Raw genomic sequence first — 27,589 nt, forward strand, 5'->3', positions numbered from 1 at the left:
ACTTGTTTATGGCTTGGAAGTTGTGCTCCCAGTAGAGGTTGGGATCCCATCATTGCGTGTCTTGATGGAACCCAAGTTAACTGAGGTTGAATGGTGTCAGACCAGATATGATCAACTGAATTTAATTGAAGAGAAGAGGTTAGCTGTCATGTGTCATGGTCAGTTGTATCAGCAGAGAATGAATAAGGCTTTTGATAAGAAGGTCAGACCTCGTGTATCAGAGAAGGTGACCTTGTGCTCAAGAAGATTCTTACAACTATGGATGGTGAAGAGTTCAGTCGTCCTGTGAACGCAAATGCACACAAGAAATACTTCGCCTTAAAAGAAAAGAACAACTTGCTAAGTTGAAAACCTAAAAGGGCGGCTTAGGCAAAAATGAGCATCTCGATGGATTGAAACCCGAAAAGGCGATCCAGGCAAAAATGAGAGACATAAAAACATAAAGAATCATCTGGATAAATTGAGTACCCCACCTTGGGGAAATTTATGCCAAAATTAGGGATTATGGTAAGTAATTGCGTCCTGCTGATCTTCAGTTTTGAAGACATTCTTGAGCAAATCGGTCAATTCTGATTCACCTTCCCCGATGAAGTCGCCAAGAGCATAGTGGATATCTAAAGTTGGTAGAAGGATTAGTGATCATTATATTCAATGTATCCGTTCTCCATGTAAATTACCATTTTTCAACTTTTGTAAAGATCGATGGAGTCTTGTCATTTACAGACTACGATTCCATTAAATAAAGTTGAACTTTTTATCCAATTGTTTCTACTCTTACTTAATTCAGCCAAATAGATTTAAATTTTATTATGATCATTTTTTAAATTAAATTTTAAATTAAAATCATTTTTTCTTAGATATATAAAAGCAGTTACTTTAAGCAATCGATATCATTTAAAGGAATATGAACAACAGTTTGAAAAGCGGTAAGCCTTAAATGCGGAGCATTATTAGTTCTCCCCAAGTAGAGGGTGTAGTCCCTGTTTCATATCCGACATCATTTCAGTAGCCGAGTTTTGTTGGTTTCCCTAGCCGAGTTTGTTGGCCTCCCTTGAGTTGTAGGTGTGTTATTTCGGCAGTTTGCACAATTTTGGTAGAATTTTAATTCCTCGCAAATCGTCAGAGTTACTCCGGATGTTGAGCAACTATTGTGTTAGTCCCCTGCAAGGTTGTCTCGCATTTAATTTTGTGTCGACCTAAAATTCCCCGCAGAGTTTGTAGCAATTTCCTCAGCAGATCCTCTCCTTGTGCTTTACCTAGCCAGATTGGACTTTCAAGATATTTATTTCTCTCCAGAAGTTGTTTCCCTCCTGTGAGGATTGGCTAGGGATTGTATCAATGATTCAAATTAAAGACATTTGTATCCTTTGTGATCTTTTTGTCAGCATAATAATCATATATACATATACACTCATATAATTTCATTTATTGCACTTTGTGATCCATCATTCACTTTGATCCTCTGCTATGGTGGTTTACTTTTTCCCCATGCAAATTTGGTTTGTGTGTCCTCTTTCAATTGTAGAGTGTCAGCCCATTAAGAAGAAAGACTTTAACCATTCTCTTTCCCCACTGAGTTGTTTCCTCGTGGATGATCATTATTTCAGTTTCCTCCCTAGTTGATTATCTGGATGGAACCACTCCCCTTGAGTTACATCCTCATTGGGTTGAGTCTTTAATTGACTTTTCTTTCTAGTTTTTTCCTAGATAGATGCTTTTAGTCCCCTGAGAGCCTATTACCCAGTAACTGGTAATATTCTTCTCATGTTTGTCACTTTTGTCCAATACCCGACAAAGGTACCCTTGTTCCCCCAGATGATTCGTTTTCACGTCTTCCAGGAAGTATATCCTTGATATGTTCATCCTAATAGATGACAGATATTTTCTTCCTTTGTGTGAGTCTATCCTTGATACGTTCATCCTAACCGGTGACAAATATTCTCTCCTTTTGGTATTCAATCCAGTAACCGGTAGTTGTAATCCCTATTTTTTTCCTAGAGAGTTAATCCTTGATATGTTCATCCTAATCGGTGACGGATTTCCTTCTTTTTACGGTCTTTTGCCCAGTAACCGATAGTTGGAAATCCTGCTTTTATCCCCTTTGCAGAGTTTATCCTTGATATTTTCATCCTAACCAATGACGTATACTCTCTTTTTGGTATTCTATCCCGTAACTGATATATGTAATTCCTATTTTCCCCCTCTGAGTCTATCCTTGATATGTTCATCCTAACCGATGACGGATATTCTCTTTTCGGTATTCTATCCAGCATTCGATAGATGTAAATCCTACATTTTCAGGCAGTTTATCCTTGATATGTTCATCTTAACCGGTGACGGATATCCTCCCTATATTCCCCAAGCAAGTCGATCCTTGATATGTTAATCTTAAACGGTGACGAATTTTCTTTCCTTTGAGTCTATCCTTGATATGTTCACTTTAACCAATAACGGGTATTCTCTCTCTTTCGTCTTCTACCCAATAACTGGTAGTTGTAAATCCTATTTTGTGGGTTTTCCCCATAACTGTTCATTCTTACCCAGTAATCGGTAACGAATACACCTTCTGGTTGCCTTCAGCGAGTCATCCTTGATATGTTTACCCTAACCGGTATCGGATGTCCTCCTTGTCAGATTTTTTTTATTCCCTTACCCAGTAATCGGTATTGGATAATATATTTCTACTCCTCCTGTGTTGAAGATCACTTCTTCCCCAGTCATGTTTGAGTGTGTATTCCCGTTGCGGAACCCCTGTTTCTTGCTTGGTTTGAGTATTTCAGCTTTGTTCTGATTTACCCATTTCCCATGCAGGTGTTCCTCTTGTTCCCCGGCTGAGTCTTTCCATTGATTCATTTTTATGGAATCCATCGAGTCCCCTAGTTATTCTTAAGTCGTAGCCTGGCCTACGCATAACCCTTTTTCCCAAGAGTCTATGTCTCCCTAGTGAGTTTCCTTTCGGAATGCATTATACTCCTATGGACTCTCAGTCTCTCCGAATTCTTTTGCTTTGTGGCAACATTTCCCCACAAAGATTATCATATGCATCATGAGGTCTCTTAGGGACCAAAATTTGTTTCTATATGTTGTTATTTAAGGCCATTCTACTGAGTCGGTGCGAAGATTTTAACCTTCATCTCCTCAGTTAGAACGTCCTTATATAGGGGCAGCTATAAGACCTTAATTTTGACCCTAAGATCCCTCATGCTATCTCATCATATGCATTAGCATTCGGATCACATCTTGGCATCCTCCTTACCCCTCATTCATTGGGTTTGCATTGGGAGAGATCACCAAGCACATGCTATTTTATCATACTTTGTATTTTATCATTTTTACTAACCAAAATACCAAAAATATTTCTTTGTATAGTCTAACTCTTTTGTAGGTAGAGCATGTGCTCACCTTTGATCTATCAAGCTCACATCTAGGGTTTAAGACCCTCAATGCAAGGAGCTCAATCAAAAACTGGTTTACTATGGCTCTTAGCATGATATATGGATACTCATGATCTTCACATATTATTTTGATCAAGAAATCATAATGAGTTTGGAGTTGGTTTTCCTTGGAAACCCTAATTCATCTGTGTATCTTGTGTAACTTCTTCAACAAGCTTCTTCACAAATTGATCAAATATTTCAAGGGATACTTCACATTTCATCTTCTTATGCATATATTATCCTCCATGAGCCCCAAAGGTCAAGAGAATGGCAAGCTAGCATGTTGGTTCATGGTGGTTGACCAGAGGAATTCATCTGATCAAAACTGGGGTTCCCTAGACCCTATATCCTATAATGTTTATCATATGAAAATTATTCCAAGATCAAAGTTACTCTAAATGACATTCCAAACAACTTTCATGTTGAACTCTAGAGCTAGTTTTGTTTGGAAAGTCATTATTTATGGGGGCAGATTATAGGTCATTTTGTCTAAACCCTAATTTGAAAGTCAACTTCCCAAGACCATAACTTGCTCATTTTTATGAGATGAAATATTTCCAAGTTTCACAATCAAACTCAAGATGTCTACTTCAACTTTTATGTTTGGAGGATGAGAAAATTCAATTTTTATGTGCATGTGATATGAGGTTACATTATAGGTCATTTTGGACCAATGCCATTGAACAATTGATTTTCCTCAACATCAAAAATGCCTAACTACTTCATATTAAATCCAAATGAGGTCAAATTTGTGATCATTTGAAGCTCACATAAAAAGTTGGCCAAGGTGGAATAAATGAACATATGGCTTGGCACTTAGAAACGTTTTTGACATGTTTGATTTTCCCAAATTCCACATCAAAATTCATCATGATCCAAGCTTCAAATGAAAAAGTGTTCAACATTAAAGTTGTTACTCTTGATTTAACCTTTCCAAAAAGTCTAATTTCATCCCATTTGGACAAGATATGAGTGACATGCGCATGGCTTGAACAATGGATCATCATTTGGCATAAGTGAGCTTGAACCTTCCATACAAAAATGCATAGCTTTCCAACATGACTTCAGTAATGTTTGTACTCAATTATGGACCAGAAGGAGTGATTACATGGGCCTATCACACGCCATGCACCCATGAAATGTACATTGCTATTTTTGGATCTTCATTTCAAGTGTGCAAATATCAATCCATATGGCTATAAATAGAACCCCTATGCCATCAGAATTAAAGACCCCTGTGCACCAGCTTTGATTCCCAACCTTCATACCCTCTTATTCAAAGGATAATTGTGAGAATTTCCATTGGAAATGGAGTTTGAATCTCCACTACTTTGAGATTCAAAACTCCAAGAGTCTTGTGCCTTTTGTTCATCCAATTCCACTCCATCAAGTGTCTTGAGCAAGATCAATAGCAAGCAAGAGCAGGATCGGTTGAATATAGACCTATATTGAAGGTATTTTCTAGTAATTTTCATCTCTTCGATTCTCACTCAATTCTCCATAATTCTTCTTGATCTTTGGTTGTCTGAGTCCTACCAATATAGGCCATAAGATTGAGTTGCTTTGAGGTCAAATTGAAGCAACTCAGATCATACACCTCAAAATTCAACTCCCTGTATCTTTCAATATACTTGGAGTTAGGAGAAATTGAGGCCAGATTCGAGCTCTTGAGCATTTTTACTTTAAATTCAAGTCCTTATTTCTAATTTTGGGGATGGTTGTGAGTGAACTAGTCTGGTGAAGCTCATCGGAGAAGGAGACCGGAGCTTTGGCTCCGGTGGTGTGCTGGCATTCATCTGAACCACATGATACATTTCAAATGTTTTAATCTTGTGCCTTGGTTTTGCATACCATCCCTGCAGCGCTTTGACTTGTGTCCACCATGGAACACGCGCTAGCAGCCATTTGATATGCCACCTCAATTAATGAGGGAAATCAAGTGGTCCAAGTTTTTTCTATTTTCTGATTTTTCACTTGATTCGGTTTTTTTTTCATTAATTGATATTAATTTTAATATTGATCCAAAAATATGAGAGTTTCACCAAAAAAATTTAAATAAATTCCTCTTCCATTTTCTAAATTAAAATTATTTTTTGGATCATTATTAATATTTTTCATGATTTAGTTGTTTCTGTGAATATTTTTAATTGTTTAAAAATAGTTTTAAGTTTCCAAAATTAATAAAAAAAAATCTCCAAGGTCCTTTGACCTTGTTTGACCTATGTTAAATCTCATGGCCATTTATTTGGTGTTTTGATGAGGTTTTAGGATTTTGACCAACCATAATTTAATTTAATGTTTTATATAATTGATTTTAATTGTTAAAGTGCAAAATAAATTGTGTTGAGCTTTTGATATTGACTTGTTGAGTTTGATTTGTTTTGTTGGGCCTTGGTCAAGGTTGATTTGACTTTGTTAAGTTAATATCATTGGATTTAGGGGATTGATGAAATATACATTTCATCTCCCAAAATGAATGAATGATTTTAAGTTGATAAAAGTCCTCCTTTGACCAATTTGTGTTGATTCCATTTCCCCTCCCTCTTCATCTCAATCCCATTCTCTTCTCATTCATTTCATGGACCTATGATGTCTCTATATCCTAAGGCTAGTTGATTGCAAAATCAACATAAGTGTGGATGAGATTAGGTCCACCCCTTTTGCATATTCTTTTTAAGTGTGGTATGTTTTAGGAGTATGGTTCATAACGCCATATCTCTAACATGCATTAACACTAAAATTTCTATTGCCCATCCTCAAATAGTTGTAACATCTAGATAAGTCCAATTACGATTGCTTAATATAGCGCTAAATTGTTGACATAAAAGGCATAACATTCTAGTAAGTGAGATTGTAAGTCTCCCCTCTTTCATGGTATTGTGTGGAAAATTGGCCTTTTTTCCTTCCTTTAGAAGATGTCTTGGTTCAAGGATCCATACTTGTGAATAGTGGGTTGAGTGTTCTCCAAAGAATGACTTAAACAAAATAAAAGCAAAAACCATACTAACTTCTAATCAACTAACAACTAACATTTAATTTCAAACCATTTACTTTTATGCACTTTAATTTTAAGTCTTTATTCATTTGCCATTATTCATACCATTCAACTTGTTTACTTTAATGCCATTTTCTCTTTGATCATTTGAGCCTTATCTTGTGGATTTTTTGTGTTTGTATATACTTGATTGTGTTTGCGGTCTTTTGACCCTAATGTACATAATAACAACAAAAACCCTGAAAGACATTTTGTGTGGACTGTTGGATTTGCTCTAAGACATTGGACTTAGAATTAGGCCGCCCTCCCTATGGAAAAGGACTTGACCAATGACAACTTTCATGAAACCAAGTGCTTGTGATCTGAAACTTCATCTGAAGCATGTATTGAAGATCCATTTGAGTTCATCTGCTACATGATCTTGTTGAAGCTGTTATTTGGAGCCTGTGCCTAGTGCCTATATTTGAATTCATCTGATACATTAAAGATTATGAAGGAGATCATGAAGTTGCTAAGCTTGGATGTGGCTATTTTTGTTTGATGCCTTTCTCTTCATCTTGCTATTTGTGTATTGATATTGCTTGATTCTAAAGTCCAAGGGAAGTTTGGGGTTTCTATATGACATTCTTGTCTATTAGATTGCAGCCCATTGGTCAGATCTTTTCAACTCTTAACTTTTAAACTTTTGCTTACGATTAGTCTTTTCATCTCTTCCCCACTTCTTTAATTTCAAATCTCTACCCTCTTTCAAAATCATATTTCTTTGTGATTTCTAAACTTAGACCATATTGCAAATTAGAAACTTTGGCCTTATGCCATTGAATTTTTTAAACTCTTTTCTTAATTAAATTTGTAAATGAACTTAACTATACTTGACTTAAAATTTCAAAAAACAAAAAGAACTAACACTCATTCAAACTTTTTAGGCCTTTTGCGCCTTCGTTAAACTTAATTTTTTGTTAAAAGCAATGCATCCAATTTGAATTTGTTACCACGAACTACGAGGTTTTTATCCCTTATTTTATGTTGGTACGTAGGCACAAGTCCCAAGGTCTTGTCAAATACAAAAATATAATCAATGAATTCTTTTCTCATCCCTCCACTATTTTTATTTGCAAACATCATTTTGTACAAAAACACATATGTACACAAGAAAGGGCTCCCTAGGAGTACCTATGACACTTTGGGTGCTAACACCTTCCATCTGTGTAACCAACCCCCTTACCTGTAATCTATGGCATTTTATTAGTTTTGATTTGAAAACATCTTATTTTTGGGTTTTGTTCGTACTTTTCCCTTTTCCCTTGGAAACAATCAAAGCGCAGTGGCGACTCTGGTTTTATTACCGCTACAAATTTGCACTTCCTCCAAACATCAAAGTTTAAGTAGACATATTGAAATTGATCATGAAATTTGAATGGCTTTCATCTCATACAAAATGAGCAAGTTATGACCTTGGGAAGTTGACCTCCAAATTAGGGTTTAGACAAAATGACATATAATCTTTCACCATAAAAAATGACTTTCCAAGCAAAAATAGCTCTTGACCTCAACATGAAAGTTGTTTGGAATGTCATTCAGAGTAACTTTTCTATTGGAATAATTTTCATATGATAAGAATTGTAGGAGATAGGGTCTAGGGAACCCCAGTTTTGACCAGTTGAATGCCTCTGGTCAACCATCATGAACCAACTTGCTAGCTTGACATTCTCTCGACTTTTGAGAATTATGGCGGAACATATATGCATAAGATGATGAAATATGAAATATACCTTGAAATAATTGACCAATTGGTGAAGAAACTTGTTGAAGAAGTCACACAAGATACCTAGATGAATTAGGGCTTCCAAGGCAAACAAGCTTCAAACTCTTAATGATTTCTTGATCAAGATAACATGTGAAGATCATAGGGATTCATATATGATACTTAGATCCATAGTAAACCATTTCTTGATGGAGATCCTTGCATTAAGGGTCTTGAACCCTAGATATGACCTTAATAGATCAAAGGTGAGCATACACACTACCTACAAAAGCAGTTAAACTATACAATGATATATTTTTGGTATTTTGGTTAGTAAATAAAGAAAAATGAAGTATGATACAATCATATGTTCTTGGTGATCTCTCCCAATGCAAACCCAATGAATGAGGGGTATGGAAGATGCCAAGGTGTGATCCCAATGTTAATGCATATGATGAGAATAACATGAGGGATCTTAGGGTCCAAATTGGGGTCTTACAATAGGAAACAAGATTGAGTTTCATTGAGGTCAACTCGAAGCAATTCAGTTCATGATCCTCAAAATTCAACTCCCTCTATCTTTTCATATACTTGGAATTGGACAAAATTGAGGCCAGATTCGAGCTCCTGAGCATTTTTTCTTTAAATCCATGTCTTTCTTTTTCATTTTGGTGATGGTTGAGGGTGGGCCAGTCAGGTGAGGTCCACCGGAGAAGAAGACCGAAATTCTAACTCCGACGATGTGTTGGAAGCATCTCAACCATAGGATCCATTTAAATTATTTTAATCTTGAGCGTTGCTTCTAATTACCACGCGTGCATCTCAAATGACTTAGACCTTTGTGGAACGCACGCTCTAGTCCATCTGATCTACCACCTCAATTAATGAGGGACATCAGGTGGTCCACATATTTTTGAATTTCTTAAATTTCTTTTAATTACTATATTAATTTCATTATTGATCCAAAAATATGGGACTTTCACCAAAAAAATTCAAATATTTTTCTCTATCATTTTCTGAATTAAAATTATTTTTTGGATCAATATTGATATTTTTCATGATTTAATTGTTTTTGTGTATATTTTGAATTGTTTAAAAATACTTTTGACTTTTCAAAAAAAATGAAATTGTTTCTCCAAGGTCCTTTGTCCTTGTTTGACCTATGATAAATCTCTTGGCCATTTATTTGGTGTTTTAAAGAGATTTTAGGTTTTTGATAAAAACATAATTTAATTTAATGCATTTTAATTTGATTTTTTATTTTTTTATTATGAATAAATTGTGTTGATCCATTTTTATTGACTTGTGAAGTTTGACTATGTGTTTGGGTCTTAGTCAAGGTTGATTTGACTTTTGTTGGATTAAAATCATTGGATTTAGGGGATTGATGAAATGTACACTTCATCTCCCAAAATGAATGAATGATTTTAATTTGATAAAACTCCTCCCATGACCAATTTGTGTTTGTCTCATTTCCCCTCCCTCTTTAATCCCATTCTTTCCCATCCCCTCCATAGACCAATGACATCTCAATATCCTAAGGCTAATTTGTTCATCAATAACTTTATGTTAAGATGAACCAATACAAGTATGGATGAGATTAGGTCCATCCTTTGATTCATTTTATTTTCTTTTTGAGTGAGGTATGTTTTAGGAGTATGGTTTATTATATCATATCTCTAACATGCATTAGCACCTAAATTTCTATTGCCCCGGCCTCAGATAATTGAGACTTCTACATAAGTCTATTTATGATTGCTTAACATAGACCTAAATTTTGATCCTAAAGACATAGCATTCTAGTAAGTGGGATTGTAAGTCTCCCCTATTTCATGGTATTGTGTGGAAACTTGGACTTTTTTCCTTCCTTTGGGGTTCAAGGATCCATGCTTGTGAATAGAGGGTTGAGTGTTCTCCAAAGAATGATTTAATCAATTGAAAAGAAAAACACCACTAACATCTAAATAACTAACATTTGACTAACTTTTATTTTAATTTCTTTTAATTTCAAGTCATTTAACTTATGCAATTTAATTTCAAGTCATTTACCAATCCATTTACCATCTACATATCATTTTACTTGTTTATGTTTATGCCATTTTCACTTTGCTCATTTGAGCCACATATTGTGATTGTATATATTTGTTTGTGTATCTTGTCTGTGTTTGTGGTCTTAGGACCTTAAAATACTTAATAAACAACAAGAACACTAAAAAATGTTTGTGTGGACTGTTGTATTTGATCTGAGATTTTGGACTTAGAATTAGGCAACATTCCCTATGCAAAAGGACTTGGCCAATGCCAACATTTATGGGACCAGGTTAATATAATTTGAGCTTTCATATGATGCAAGTATTTGGATCCACTAGAGTTCATATGCTAGATGATCTTAATGAAAATGTAACTTAGAACCTGTGTCTAATGCCTTATTATGAGCCAATCAAGGAGTATGTCATCTGATACATGGGAAGATTAAGAAGAAGATTGTGAAGTTGCTAGCTTGGATATGGCTATCTTTATTTGATGCCTTGCTCTTCATTGTGCTACTTTCTTATTGGTACGTGCTTGATTCTAAAGTCCAAAGGAAAACTGGGTTTCTATATGACACTCTTGTCTATTGGATTGCATCCCACTAGTCAGATTTTTTCAACCCTTAACTTTTATTTTTTGCTTAGGATTAGTCTCTTCCTCTCCTCCCATTTCTTAAATTTAAAATCTCTCCCCCTTTTCAAAATCTTCTTTGCTTGTGATTTCAAACTTTAACTTTATTGCAAACTAGAAACTTTGGCCTTATACCATTGCCTTTTTCAAACTCTTTTTTCTTAATCAAACTTGTAAATGAACTTAACCATATTGACTTAAAATTTCAAAATACAAAAAGAAATAACACACGTTCAAACTCTTTTAGGCCTTTTGTGCCTCTTTTAAACTTAAAATTTTGATAAAAGAAATTCACTCTCTTTGAAGTTGATACCACGAACTACGAGGTTTTGATCCCTCATTTTTATGTTGGTACGTAGGCACAAGTCCGGACGTCTTGTCAAACACAAAAATATAATTAATGAATTCTTTCCTCATCCCCACACTGTATTTATTACAGATATCTTTTATACAAAAACACATATATACATAAAAAAGGGCTCCTTAGGAGTACCTAGGACACTTTGGATGCTAACACATTCCCTTTGTGTAACCAACCCCCTTACGTGTAATCTCTGGCATGTTATTGGTTTTGATTTGAAAACTTCTTATCTTTGGGTTTTATTCGTACTTTTCCCTTTTCCTTTTGAAACAATAAAAGCGCGGTGTCGATTCTGGTTTTATTGATGTTAAGTTGATTCATAGGTTAATGGTCATGAATTTACCGCTATATAAATTAAGTGGCGACTCTGCTGGGGAGTTGTCCTCAGTGGGTTTATCCTACTTTTTTATATGTATGTATTTGTATATTTGATGTCTATATATTTTCTTGTGTGATATAATCTGCTTGTTGTGCTTGGTGATCTCTGAGTGGTGAGATAGATTCTAACTCGAACTTGAGTGCAATTAAGATAGGAGGATGGTATAGTCATGTTTGACTTGTGTGGAGTAGTCCTTAACAACTTGAGTACAATTACTTTCTCTGATTTGGGGTCCGAGAAGCTGAGGACCACAAAATATTTAACCCAACTTGGTCTATTTAGGATGTAGTGTGGAGACTGTTCAAGTGTACACTTGATAACAGTTGTTACGCGGTACTACACTCAGACGAGTTTCTCTTGCGAATATTATGGGTTGATGAGTCAGTCATCCTAACCTTTAATATCCGATAGATGGAATTAAGACTCTGGGAACTCTTTAGAACATGATCTACAGGTTTTTATCCTTAGTACACTCCTTTGGGATGGTTCTTAACTTGACTCCATGCTCGTGACTCTCAACAAACCCTTGATTTTTGATTGATCCAATCAAGTCTTGTCAATATCAATGGAACTTAGGTGTTGATAAGGTGAAAGCCATAATCCCCCAAAATGGATGATTGATCTTGACAATGACTTGATTCATCCCTTGACCTTTGTTTGTTTGCCTTGTGTGTGATCCCTTATTTATGATTGTTGCATTCATGCATTCATGCATATCATAACATTCATCACACGAAAAATAACTTCAAGGAACTGAGGTTTTATTTGCAAACATTTTCAGACCATGGATTATGGACAAAGGAACACTAAGAAGTACAGTTTCAGATGTCTTGATTTGAAAGATCTAAGGAAGCTATCATCTTTTTTATTAGATCCTTTGGACTTCAAGCAACATCATGGGAAGCTCCTATCTGTATTGTCTGCTGATGTTGTTGAAGGACTCTTAAGTGTGTTGGTTCAGTTTTATGACCCTCTCTACCATTGCTTCACTTTTCCCGATTATCAGCTTATTCCTACGTTATAAGAGTATGCCCACCTCTTGGGAATACCTGTTTCTGACAAGGTGCCTTTTAGTGGATTGGAAGAGATTCCCATATCTCATATCATAGCTGAAGCTCTGCATCTGAAGAAATCTGAGATTCAGGCTCATTGGGTGAAGAAAGGAGGTATTTTTGGGTTGACTTATGAGTTCCTTATTGGGAAGGCTACTGTGTTTGCCCAAGCCGGTAGTATGGATGCTTTTGAAGCCATCCTTGTATTGCTCATCTATGGTTTGGCTTTGTTCCCTAACATTGATGGTTTTGTTGATGTTAGCGCCGTTAGAATTTTCTAGATTGGGAATCATGTGCCTACTCTGTTGGGTGATATGTACTTCTCTTTGAATTTAAGGAATTCTAAAGGTGGTGGAACTATTGTGTGATGTGTTCCTATTATGTACAAGTGGTTTATTTTGCACTTGCCTTAGACACCTGCTTTTATGGAGAACAAACAATGTCTACGGTGGTCTCAAAAACTTATGTCTATCACTAATGATGATATAGTTTCGTATGATTCTAGATTGAGTAGTTTGGATATTATTGATAGTTGGGGGAATTCTCTAATGTGCCTCTCATTGGTACGCAAGGAGGAATAAACTACAACCCTGCTTTGGCTCGTCCTCAACTTGGGTTCCCCTTGAGAGACAAACCTAATTACACTCAGTTAGAAGGTATTTTCTATCAAGAGGGTAAAGATCCCCAACATTTGAAGCAGAAGATGATACATGCTTGATATAATATGCATAGGAATGGAAGATCCAAGCTTGGTCCATGCAATTGTGTATCTTTGGAAGCTTACACTTCTTGGGTGGAGAAGAGAGCTTTGGTGTTGAAGATGTTGTATGCTTGTTGTAACACCCCAAAATTGGCCCTCCTCATTCATGCATTCATTGTTTAGGTCATTTAGCATTTCATATTACATTGCATCATGTCAACCAGAATTGGCTCCAAGAAGCTTGAACATCATCCAAGACACTTTGTGGGTTTTATTCAAATGATTAAGGAAAAGACTTGAGTTACTTCCAACAGGTCCAAATGGGGCCTGTTCACCATACAAATCGCCAAGCTGGAAGAAGCAAGAATCTGCCGCTGACATGTTATGCTCGCTAGGCGAGCAGAAGCTTCGCCTAGCGAAAAGAACTGTCATGCTCGCTAGGCGAAGGGCGCGCATTCCAGAAAATGACAGAAAAGCCTCGGGCCTCAGCTGACCTCATTCCAAGCCCACAAGTCCACGAATTTAGCCTATAAATATAAGAGTTTCAGTAGAGTTTCGAAGACGGGGAAAAATTCACTAAGAAATAGACTTGGAGTTTCACGTAGAGTTTCAAACCTAGGAACTACTCTGCAGCGACCTTCGGGCAACCCTGAGAAGTCCACTCCGCCTCACGCAAACCCTAATGCTGCTTTGCCAATCCTTTCGTGTCCTTCAACCGATCCCTCATCAGGTATGCCTTTGTTCCTATTACTCTGTGCCTTGAATACCATGAATGTATGAGGTAACCTCAGGTTTTGCCCACAGGGTTATATTTGTGTATGAATATGTGATTTATGCCTTGACTGTTTAACAATTTCGTTTCTGAGATGAATGCCATAGGATCTGGAATCTTTAACATCGTGCAGGTGCCAATGAGAAATCCAAAACCCGCAGGTGCTCGCTAGCCGCTTCGCTAGGCGAGCACGCAACGAAGCATCGCTAAGCTTTCGCTAAGCGATGCAGGCGCGAGTATGACAGTACTCGTTCTTTTTGCTTGTTTTGTTCTAACCTGTCTTGTGTTGCCATGGCCTTGTTATCTTTTGATTTCATCCTGTTTGCCTAACCCTTTTTGTTGAGTTTTTGTGAGGGCTCACATACTCTTGCAGGGATACCCTCCGGAGGTTTATTCCGATTTCCCGTACTGATTGGTTTTCTTTGATGGTGTTAGCTTGGGAGGATCTCAGGGTCGCTAATCCCTTAACTGCTGTAACTTCGGATCTTGATCCGTGTGGTATTTTACTTCTTCCCCTTTTATTTTTACCGTTTTCTTAGCTGGAAGACCTCGATAGGAGGCAATGTTTGAGCCCCTTGGTGGCATTTTACTTTGAGATACATGTTTTGTGTTTTGTATTCGTACCCCCACGCATAGTGTGGTTCCTTCGTTAAGGGTTGCCTGTTTGCCCTCGAGCATCCTAAACCCTAAAACCCAAAGCAACACGTTTACTCCTTCTACTACAGGCGAGTAAGTCTCCAAAGGTCGAGCATCCGGTAGATTGCGTAGTGACGTCGTTCACCCCGTAACATAACCCTTAACCCCGTAGTTAGCCGAACTACGGCTTGCTCTGATTCTCATTCCAGATGAGATACGTAGGCATAAGACGCGATGTCTTAGAGAGCACAATTACCCCCAACCCATAGGTCAGCCGAGCTACGAAGACTCTGATTCTCATATTCAGATGAGATACGTATGCAGTGGATGCGACATTCGCGCGAGTCATTTCTCTTAACCTTTTTAGTAAATAAACACAAGATAAACCCACACCCTTTAGACAAGAACTACAAAAGTGGATCCCGTAGAGTACTACGGATGCGTAGGGGTGCTAATACCTTCCCTTCGCATAACCGACTCCCGAACCCAAGATTTGGTTGCGAAACCCCGTCTTATCCTTTCCTTTTTCAGGTTTACTTCGAGCGTTTCCTTTCCCTCCCTTGGAATAAATAACGCACGGTGGCGACTCTTCTGTCTTTTTCTTTCGCCAGTTGTTTTTTTTCGCACTGTATTTTTCAGGTTGCGACAGCTGGCGACTCTGGTGGGGACATAAGAAGTTGACCTCTTGCTGGTCCATCTTCCCTAAGCGAGTCCCTCCTAGCTTGTGTGTTTTCTTGTTTATTGAGTGTTCATTCTTTTGCACAGTTACTTATTTTCCTAATTGCATTCATGTACATATGTTTGCTGTATCTGCTGCTGTTTGTTTGTTTGTTGGGATAGGGTGTTCTATGAGAGATAAGCCCATTACCCAGGCTTGAGTGTACACACAGGTTTTAGAGTGGATGTTCATGAGGCTTGCGTGGCATGTTGCTACGTTAAGTCGTTCGTGAAGAACCACACTCAGACGAGGTTTTTCTTGGATATATTATGTCCTACGGATGTTCCGTAACGACATAATGTTCCTCTAGAAATTGTCGACTCTGGTGACCATTTCCCGAGAACTCAGTCGAGGCCTCTCCTCCGAGACGCGATTATGTTAGCTCTGGTGGGTGCATTCTCGCTGATCAATCCGAGGACCCCGAGACTGGGAACTTGCTTTAGGATGTCCTGTTGAGGGGAGTCAGTGAAGGTCTTTTATCCCGTAATAAAGCCAAACCTTCAATGGTAAACGTATTATTCGCGACTGAAGGGCTGAAGTTGACGAACTTCTGTTCTTAGAACCTACCAGTGAGGGGCGGGCTAAATTCAGGAAACCTTAACCTCCGACCAACCCGGTTTTCTGGAGCAGAGCTTTGATCTTATATTATATTCCTCAGTGATTTTCTCTTCAGACAGTGCAACCTGACAGATGTTCAAGTAGATACAGCAATCCTGATTGACATGCCACTGCATTACATTCACATCATCACATCATTTGCATTCATATCATTTAACACATGTTTATCCATTTCTAGGGGGTTTACATCTTCTTCTTGATTCCGGTCGGGGGTTTTCTGGTTCTCTTAAGATGGATATTGGCAGAAAGAGACTCGTCGCCTACATGTTCCCGGTGGTCTGTCTGGAGCCCATCCAACAACTGATGAAGTTAATGGATCCTGGTTCTCTAGAAGGATTCCGAGAGGATTACGGTTTGATTCTAAGTTTCGTCACAGTTCTTTCCAAAGATCAACATGATGCTCTCTTCACACTGCTACAGTTCTATGACCCTCCATTGAGGTGCTTCACATTCCCGGATTATGTTTTGGTCCCTACTTTGGAGGAGATTGCCATTTTTCTCAGAGTTCCCATCAAGTCACAGTTGCTATTCTACAGCTCGGAGTGTCTGCCCGATCTCAGCATGGTTGCTTCAACCACATATTTGAGGGAATCAGTCTTGAAGGCTAATATGTGTCAGAAGGGAAAAGTTAATGGTTTTCATCTGAATTTCTTACTGGGAGAAGCAAAGAAGAAACTGGAAGATGGTGACCAGAGGGGTTTCAATGCTGTGTTGGCTCTTTGTGTGTATGGGATTGTCTTGTTCCCTAATGTTGCCAAATTTGTGGACATGGACGCGGTACGCCTCTTCGTGTTGAGAAATCCAGTGCCGACCTTGCTAGGAGATTTCTTTCATTCAGTGCACCACAGAAATGAGAATAGAAAAGGAGGATTGTTGAATTGTTGTGCGCCTTTGTTTTATAAGTGGTTCAGTTCTCACCTACCCAAATCAGGAGCATTCGTTGATGTCAAGGACTCGTTGAGTTGGTCGAAGAGATTGATGGGGTTGAGAGCTGAAGATATTTCTTGGTGGTCTGACCGGAGTTTGCTTCGGGCGGATATTATTCACAGTTGTGGGAACTTCCCGAATGTTCCGTTGGTAGGAAGAAGAGGAGGAATCAACTATAATCCTTCTCTTGCGGTTAGACAGTTTGGATATGCCTTAAGAACTCCGCCGTTGGAAAAGGATGTGGAAGAGAGTCTGTTTTTCCATTCTTCGCCTGATTTGACTGTATCCCGTAAGGAAGCTGAGGCCTGGCTCAAGGTGATCAAGAAAGGAAGAACTGTTCTTGGGAAAGGAGATTGTAGAACTTACCCTCAATATGGAGAGTGGCTTCAAGGAAGAATCGAAGAGTTTGGTCTACCGTTTCCTATTGAAGAACCTTTGTATCCACCTACTCTTGAGCAGTCAACAACGGTGAGCCGAGAGAAGTATGACAAGTTGAAGAACGCCATGGAAGGACTTCAAATCGAGAACTCGGAGTTAAGGGAGAAGTTGCAAGACTATGTGCATCAGTTCCGTAAGTCAGAATATCAGAAGGAGGAAGCCAGGAGGAAATTTGCTGTGGAGGTGGATTTCTTCAGGAAGACAGACGAAGCCTTGAAATTATCCAGTTCTGAGTTGAGGCGAGTCAAGCAACAGTTAATGGAGGCTCATGGTAAATTAGCTGGGTGGCAAGAGCAATGGGATGCATTTTCAACTTCTCGGAAGGCAAAGGAGGAAGAGACGGTGGCCGAACTGACTGGTCAGGTAGAGAAATTGAAGACTTTGCTGAAGGAGAAGAACCATGAGCTGCTGTGCACCCGATCAACTAATGGTTATATCACAGATCAACTCAATGAGGCTCAAGGATATATCGAAGAACTCAAGACGCTGGCAAGTTTGAAGAAATCCAGACTTGAAGAGGTATTTGGAGAAGATGATGGGAATTACTACAGAGAACACATCAACGAACTGGATGGGATCATTCACAAGAGGAATCTGCTTATCCGGCGTTTGATAGAATCTCCAGATCATCCTGACACGGTGGCATTACTGGATGAAGTGAGGAACGGTCCTTATGGGTTGTATACAGGAGGCTGATTTCTGATTTGTTTGTTCCTCTCTTTACTTACTGCTTTGGTGCTGTGTAGTGATGATCCACAGGCTTGTTGTGGAGATCCTCCTTTGATGTATTTTTTTTTGCTAAGGCCCTTTCCTTGAACTCATTTGTATGATGGTTTCCCTTTATTGCATCTCGATCTCAGAAGTTTATCCAGGACTCAGTCTTCTTGCACTATTCACCTGATGTGAGACTGGAATCAAGGGGGTAGAATACCTTTTAGATTTGATAAACATGTCATTGCATTTACATATTCATTGTCATATCTTGCATAACAGGTACCGCTGCGGTGTTCTCATATTGTTTGGTGTTCCACTAGCAGGATAGCTGACTCAGGCATTCACCGGTACGGTACTCGCAGAAACCAACAGAGAGCAATGGAAGGTGTACAAGCAGAGCTCGCCGAGATGAGGACCCGCATGACCCAATTCATGGATGTGGTTCAAGGGGTGGCTCAGGGACAACAAGAGCTCAGGCAGATGATACAGAGGAATCCCCCTGCTCAACCAGAGACAGTGACTGATCCTCCAGCTGGAGAGGTTAACGGACCCAGTGGACCGGGGCCTATCCCGATCCCGCATGCCAACTCCGGTCAACAGCCCGTTCATGATAATCAGGACGATCAGTTCCCCCCACTTCAGGAAGACTTTGGCATGGGCCATGGCATAGACCCCATGTTTAGGAGATTGGAAGAGAGGTTGAAGGCAATAGAAGGACAGAATCCTTTGGGAGTAGATGTTGCTGACTTGGGGCTCGTCCCAGGGGTGAGGGTGCCACCAAAATTCAAAGTCCCGGTCTTTGACAAGTACAAGGGCAACTCTTGCCCCAAGACTCACGTGCAAGCCTATTTCCGTAAAATGGTTGCATACTCTGATGACGAGAAACTACTTATGTACTTCTTCCAGGACAGCCTAGCTAGGGCATCCTTGAAATGGTACATGAGGCTGGATAGAGCCCATATTCGTTGCTGGAGGGATTTGGCGGAGGCTTTCGTGAAGCAGTATCAGTATAATGCAGACATGGCTCCGGACAGAACTCAACTTCAGAATCTGTCTCTTAAAAGCAATGAGTGCTTCAGGGAATACGCTCAACGCTGGAGGGAGACTGCTTCCCGTGTTCAGCCCCCTATGTTGGAAAAGGAGATGGCCAACATGTTCATGAATACGTTGCCTGGACCTTATCTGGAGCGTCTGGTGGGGTGCAATGCTTCCAACTTTGCTGATGTGGTCTCTACCGGAGAGAGGGTGGAGAATTACCTGAAGACCTGTAAAATCCAAAGTGGAGGTGGATCTTCGTCAGGGGTAAAAAAGTCATTCGCTGGAGGGCATAAGCAGAGAGAGGAGGGAGTGAATTCTTTGACTTCCTATCAGAACAGAGGTGTTAGAAGGAGCAATTTCCAGAATTATCATCAACAACCGTATGTTGCGGCGGTGACCATTCCAGCTGCAGCACCACTACAACAACAACAATCACAACGTCAACCAGCTCAGTATCAACAGCAGCAACAACCGGGTAACAGACCCGCTTATCAACAGAGGCAAAGGATGATGGACCGGCGTTTCGACACCCTTCCAATGTCGTACGCTCAGTTGCTTTCTAGTCTTCAACAACTACAACTTGTGCAACTGCGCACTCTGGCTCCTCCTGTTGGTAGACTTCTGGTGGGTTACGACGCCAATGCTAGGTGTAGCTTCCACTCTGGGGCACCTGGCCACAATATTGAGATCTGCAAAGCTTTTAAGCACGTAGTTCAAGACCTCATAGATTCAAAGGCCATCGACCTTGCACCGGCTCCGAATGTCGTTAACAATCCCATGCCCCAGCATGGTGGTGCGAACGTTAACATGATAGAGGGAAAACCCAAGTCCATTAAGGATGTGTTGAAGTTGAAGACTCCATTGTTGGATATCAAAGGATGCTTGCTAAAGGCCGATGTTTTCCCCGGTTGTGGGAAAGTTTGTTTGGATTGTGCTGCACAGGAGAAGGGTTGTTCGAAGCTACAGCAGGGTATCCAGGCCTTGCTCGACAAGGGTATCCTCCAGGTTGAAGATTTGTCTATCCAAGAGTCTACGGAAGGGGTTGAGGAAGAAGGGTTTGAAGATGCTACTGAAGAGTTCCTAGATGTTGTTCCTGCTGATTCTGTAGTCCATGATGATGTATTTACTCTTTCCAATATGGTTGATTCTGATGTAATTGAACTTGATTCCGATGTTTCGGATGTTTATGCTCCAACAAATGAGGTTTCTGAGTACGACGGTGACATTGCTACTATAACTATTTTCTATCCAACTAATAAGATCAGTGTGCCAGAGGCGCAACCCGTGCCACCAGTGCGACAATCTACTATGACCATCACAACCCCTGGTCCTTTACCTTTCACCAGTGAAAGGGCCATTCCGTGGCATTATGGGGGGAACGTATACACGCACGATCATAGGGCGAAACGGCCACTGAAAGTAGAAGAGGGTCAAAAGTTTGAAATTGAAAGTCCCGCAGTGGATAATGTTGGTGGAATCGGGCGATTCACCAGGAGTGGTAGATTGTTCTCACCACCGGTTGCCCGAGCTGATAATGCTGAGGCTGTGGTGAAAGCCAAGGGCAAAGAAGTCGTGAATGAGGGTACCTCTGCACCCCAAGATGGTTCTGAGCCCACTTTTGCAAGGGACGTGGACGAGTTTCTGAGAATCATAAAGAAAAGCGATTACAAGGTAGTCGATCAGTTGATTCAGACTCCATCCAAGATATCCATTCTCTCACTCCTGTTGTGTTCAGAGGCACACAGGGAGGCACTTCTGAAGGTTCTTAATGCTGCATATGTGCCTCAGGAGATCTTAGTGAACCAACTAGAAGGGATCGTTGCCAATGTCCATACAAGCAACAGGTTGGGTTTTACTGATTCTGACTTAACACCAGCTGGACGCAATCATAACAAGGCTCTGCACATCTCATTGGAATGCAGAGACACCATGTTATCTCATGTTCTGGTGGATACAGGTTCCACCCTCAATGTGCTACCCAAGAGGGCCCTGTCGAGGTTAGAAGTAGAGGGTTTGGTCTTGAAACCTTCAGATCTTATTATGAGAGCCTTCGATGGTTCTAAGAGATCGGTGTTTGGAGAGGTAGAATTGCCAATTCTGATTGGATCACAAACCTTCAACACTGTGTTCTACGTGATGGATATCAATCCTTCCTACAGTTGCTTGCTGGGTCGTCCTTGGATCCATAATGCTGGGGCAGTCTCTTCAACTCTACATCAGAAGATTAAGTTTCCGGTCAACGGACGAATTATCACCGTCTGTGGTGAGGAAGAAATTCTGGTCAGTAACCTGTCTACGTTCAAGTATGTAGAAATAGAAGGTGAAATTCAGGAGACTCTGTGTCAGGCTTTTGAGTCAGTTCAGATCAAGGATGCAGCTCCGGTGGAAGAGGTTAAAGCGGGTGCCTCTATCTCATCCTTTAAACAGGCACAGGCTTTGGTGGATTCAGGTGTTGCTCCCGGTTGGGGGCGTCTGTTGGAATTACTAGTGAAGGAAGACAAGTTCGGGATTGGGTACCAGCCAACCCTGACTTCTACAACTTCAGCACTTCAGACTCATCAGGGGCCGATCACTTTCTCCAGTGCTGGCATCATTCAGTATGGTCAAGTCTCGGCAGTCGACGAAGAGGGTGGGGATAGTGATTGTGACATTGACAACTGGGTGCGTCCGAGGATCCCGGGTGAAGTCATCAACAATTGGTCTTCTGAGGAGATTGTCCAAGTCACTTTTCTGAAGGAGTAATTTTCTTTGTTTATTCATGCATGTCCAAGTCTTACGTTCCGCCCAGGGCGTAATGACTCATTGTAGGGCTCATCTATGTGACACTTGCATTTTTTATCATAAATAAAGGACGTATTTTTGCATTCAAATATTTCGTTCCCTGTCTTTCTATTTTTGCAGTTTTACAAAATAAAAAAATGGCAATGTTATGTTTTGTTTTCACTTCTTGTTCACACTCATAAGCACATACCATCACTCATGCAGATGCACATCACCGGATCCTATTGATAACGGTTCTGCTATGGCTCGCTTCGACTTTGAAAATCCAATATTTCAAGCTGAAGAAGAGGATGATGAATATTGTGAACTCCCTGAAGAACTTACCAGGTTATTAAAACAAGAGGAAAGGGTTATTCAACCGCATCAAGAGTCTGTTGAAGTGATTAATCTCGGCACCGAAGACGCCAAGAGAGAAATCAAAATAGGGGTTGCTTTAGAAGACAATGTGAAGAAAGGGTTGATTGAATTGCTGCAAGAATACGTTGACATCTTCGCCTGGTCTTATCAGGACATGCCTGGGATGGACACAGACATCGTGGTACACCTCTTGCCTCTCAAAGAAGGTTGTCCTCTGGTCAAGCAGAAGCTCAGAAGAACAAGACCAGAGATGGCTGTCAAGATAAAGGAAGAAGTACAAAAGTAGTTGGATGCAAGGTTTCTAGCAGTCACCAATTATCCGCCATGGGTTACAAACATCGTCCCAGTACCTAAGAAGGATGGAAAGGTACGGATGTGTGTCGACTACCGGGATCTGAACAGAGCTATCCCTAAAGATGATTTCCCATTACCTCACATCGATGTTTTGGTGGACAATACAACTCAGTTCTCGGTATTCTCTTTCATGGATGGCTTTTCTGGCTATAACCAAATCAAGATGGCACCAGAGGACATGGAGAAGACAACTTTCATAACCCCGTGGGGCACCTTCTGCTACAAGGTGATGCCGTTTGGTCTGAAAAATGCCGGAGCAACATATCAACGAGCGATGGTGACTCTGTTCCATGATATGATTCATCATGAAATCGAGGTTTATGTGGACGATATGATTGCCAAATCTCAGACAGAAGAAGAACATTTGGTGAATTTGCAGAAACTGTTTGAGCGTTTGAGGAAATTCAAACTGAGACTTAACCCGAACAAGTGCACTTTCGGGGTGAGATCGGGAAAATTGCTGGGTTTTATCGTTAGCGGAAAAGGGATTGAGGTGGATCCCGACAAAGTAAAAGCGATACAAGAAATGCCAGAGCCAAGAACGGAGAAGCAAGTCCGTAGTTTCTTAGGGAGGTTGAACTACATTGCAAGGTTCATCTCTCACCTAACAACCACGTGTGAGCCAATTTTCAAATTGCTGAGGAAAGATCAGGCTATCAGGTGGAATGAAGATTGTCAAAGGGCTTTCGAGAAGATAAAAGAGTATCTACAGAAACCTCCGATCCTTATACCTCCAGTTCCTGGGAGACCTCTGATAATGTACCTATCAGTGACTGAGAACTCGATGGGGTGTGTATTGGGACAGCATGACGAGTCTGGTCGAAAAGAGCATGCCATATACTACCTTAGCAAAAAGTTTACCGACTGTGAAATCAAATATTCGCAGCTTGAGAAAACTTGTTGTGCTTTGGCCTGGGCTGCTCGCCGACTGAGACAGTATATGTTGAACCATACTACCTTGTTGATTTCTAAGATGGATCCAGTGAAATACATATTCGAGAAGCCGGCTCTCACCGGACGTGTCGCTCGTTGGCAAATGATTTTAACAGAGTATGATATCCAGTATACGTCACAGAAGGCCATCAAAGGGAGTATTCTGTCAGACTACCTTGCCAAGCAACCGATTGATGATTATGAACCGATGAAGTTTGAATTCCCTGATGAAGACATCATGTTCCTCAAGATAAAAGACTGTGAAGAGCCAGTTGTTGAGGAGGGACCTGATCCAAATGAAAAGTGGACTTTGTTGTTTGATGGGGCTGTCAATGCTAGAGGAAGTGGAATTGGCGCTGTTATTACTACTCCGAAAGGTGCCCACATACCTTTCACCGCTCGTTTGACTTTTGAGTGCACAAATAACGAAGCTGAGTACGAGGCCTGTATCTTGGGTATTGAGCAAGCCATTGATCTGAGAATCAAGACTCTGGACATCTTCGGAGATTCAGCTCTGGTGATCAATCAAGTAAATGGTGATTGGAATACTCTCCAACCCACTCTGGTCCCCTACAGAGATTACACGAGAAGACTGTTGACTTTCTTCACAACAGTAAAATTGTATCATATACCTCGTGATGAGAACCAGATGGCAGACGCACTTGCTACTCTATCCTCCATGATCAAGGTAATTCGTTGGAACCATGCTCCCAGGATCGATGTGATGCGCCTTGACAGGGCCGCGTATGTGTTTGCTGCTGAACTGGTAGTCGATGACAAGCCCTGGTATCACGATATCAAGTGCTTTCTGAAGAATCAAGAGTACCCTGCAGGGGCATCCAACAATGACAGAAAGACTTTGAGAAGATTGGCAGGCAGTTTCTTCTTGAACAAAGACGATGTGTTGTATAAGAGGAACTTCGACATGGTTTTGCTCAGATGCGTGGACAGACACGAGGCGGACATGTTAATGCAGGAAGTTCATGAAGGGTCCTTCGGTACTCATGCCGGTGGACATGCAATGGCTAAGAAATTGTTGAGAGCGGGTTATTATTGGATGACCATGGAATCAGACTGTTTCAATTATGCTCGGAAGTGTCATAAATGCCAGATTTATGCTGATAAGGTGCATGTACCGCTGAATCCTCTGAATGTGATGTCTTCGCCGTGGCCGTTTGCTATGTGGGGCATTGACATGATTGGAAAGATTGAGCCGACTGCTTCCAATGGGCATCGCTTCATCCTTGTTGCCATCGACTATTTCACCAAGTGGGTCGAAGCAGCGTCATTTGCGAATGTCACCAGACATGTGGTTGCCCGTTTCATCAAGAAAGAAATCATTTGTCGCTATGGGATTCCCGAAAGAATCATTACTGATAATAGTTCTAATCTCAACAACAAAATGATGAAGGAGTTGTGTCGGAACTTCAACATTCAGCATCACAATTCTTCCCCTTACCGCCCTAGGATGAACGGCGCTGTTGAGGCGGCAAATAAGAACATAAAGAAGATTGTGCAGAAGATGGTCGTCACGTACAAAGATTGGCATGAGATGCTACCCTTCGCCTTGCATGGGTACCGTACTTCAGTACGTACATCGACCGGGGCAACCCCTTACTCCCTTGTGTATGGTATGGAAGCAGTCCTACCTGTTGAAGTGGAGATTCCTTCTCTAAGAGTCTTGTTGGATGTCAAGCTAGACGAAGCTGAATGGATTCGGACAAGGTTCACTGAGTTGAGTCTTATCGAAGAGAAGAGAATGGCAGCCATTTGTCATGGGCAGTTGTATCAGAGTTGGATGAAGAGAGCTTTTGATCAGAAGGTGCGTCCTCGTTGTTTCCAAGTCGGAGATTTAGTGTTGAAAAGGATCCTTCCTCCTCAGACAGATCACAGGGGCAAGTGGACTCCTAACTATGATGGACCGTATATTGTCACCAAGGTTTTTGATGGTGGGGCTTTAATGCTTGCAACTATGGATGGTGAAAACTTCACTTCCCCTGTGAACTCAGACGCAGTTAAAAAATACTTCGCATAAAATAGACCCGCTGGACAGTAAAAAAGAGTAGTCCAGGCAAAAATGGGCGTCCCGGCGAACCAAGAAAATGAAAGGGTTCGGGCAAAAATTAGGGACAAAAATAAAAAAAGATTGTACACCCGGTAAGTTGAAAACCTGAAAAGGCAACTTAGGCAAAAATGGGTATCCCGGTGGATTGAAAACCCGAAAAGGGCGATCCAGGCAAAAGTTAGGGATTAAGCGAATGACTGCGTTCTGAGTAGTTCTGAATCTCATCTCGTGCCAATGACTAGAAATTTTTGAAGGATAGGAAACAGTCCAATCACTCTTTCAGAAGGCTGATTATCTGGAGGATCTTGAAGACGAGCAAGTCATAGCAGAATTGGAACCCAATAGAAATCCATTTCACATTGCCATTAGATTAACTTTTGTTTTTATCTATTGTGCGATTACCTCTTTCCAGGGATTGCTTCTTAATGTAAATGCCTATTCAGAGGCCATTCAATCAATAAAATCATGTTATTCAGTATATCTCTGTTTTCATCTTCATTTTACTGTTTTGTTTGCAAAAATGACGTCCGAATTTTTGATAAACATTACATCATGACACGTAAGGGCTTTACAGGTACATGCTTAATAAACATTTAAAATTGCTGTAAATTTTAAGTGCTTTGGATCGTCTATTCAGAACAGATACCCTCGGGGCATTTCCTTAAAATTCCCTGCAGATGATCGTGAATATCTTCCCCAGTGAAGCCACCAACAGATAAGTTCGGTGTCTTATCCCTGCAGAGCTGATCAGAGCGTTGGATTCTTCAATCCCCTGCAGGTTCTCACTACTGTACTTCCCCAAGCGGTTGTTTCAGAATATACACTCCCCAGTAGAGTTGACAGTACCAGATTGTATATCCCCAGCGGAGTTGGCAATGCCAGACTTTATCTTCCCAGCAGAAATGGCTGCTCCTTAGAGTTCGATGCCAGATCGATCATCCCAATGCCAGATCCATGTTTTATTTCCTTGAAGCAGAACCTCGGTACCGTATCGGTGTTTGCTTCCCCTGCTGAGACATCTCTCGCAGATCGTGGTTGCCAGAACCACCGTCGCTTCCCCAACAGCAGGTTTTCAATGCCGTTCTCTCCCCAGTCAGAGTCTCGATGTTTCGTCATTGCTAGAACACCGCTTGGCGGGTCATTTCCCCACAGAGTTCTTTGCACTGTGCATCTTCCACAGCCTTGCCAGGGTCCAGAAGATGGTGATCATTTCCTCAGCGGATCCCCTTGCCTCAGCTTGGCATTCTACCCACCATTCCACATCCCTGCATGTAGAATCATATTGCATTGCATCCTTCCAAATCGCGTAGCATTTCCATTTTCATGGAGCATTACGCCATTGAAAAATTCAAACATACGCATGTAAGCATAAAACATTCTCGGTATCCCAGGTGATAAGCTAGAAGTTGTTTCCAGTACTCAGAATGAAGATTGTTCATGACTTACCTTTGTTATCCCCAGCAAGTGTCATTGGCCCATGCGCCGCCTCTATTATCATTCCCTATTTCTGCCGATGCTGACAGGCATGAAGTTTCCCGGTATCCAGACCGAAGTGGCATTCAGGCCAGTTTCCCGGTATCCAGACCGAAGTGGCATTCAGGCCAGTTTCCCGGTATCCAGACCGAAGTGGCATTCAGGCCAGTTTCCCGGTATCCAGACCGAAGTGGCATTCAGACCAGTTTCCCGGTATTCAGATCGAAGTGGCATTCAGGCTAGTTTTCCCGATATTCAGATCGAAGTGGCATTCAGGCCAAGTCTTTCCGATGTTCAGATCGAAGAAGTTTTCGACGTTCAGGTCGATGCGACTTGTGGCATTCAGGCCAAGTCTTTCCGATGTTCAGATCGAAGAAGTTTCCGACGTTCAGGTCGAAGTGGCATTCAGGCCAGTTTTCCCGATATTCAGATCGAA

This window comes from Lathyrus oleraceus, chromosome 3 (genome assembly GCF_024323335.1).
Source record: "Lathyrus oleraceus cultivar Zhongwan6 chromosome 3, CAAS_Psat_ZW6_1.0, whole genome shotgun sequence".
Lineage (NCBI taxonomy): Eukaryota > Viridiplantae > Streptophyta > Magnoliopsida > Fabales > Fabaceae > Lathyrus > Lathyrus oleraceus.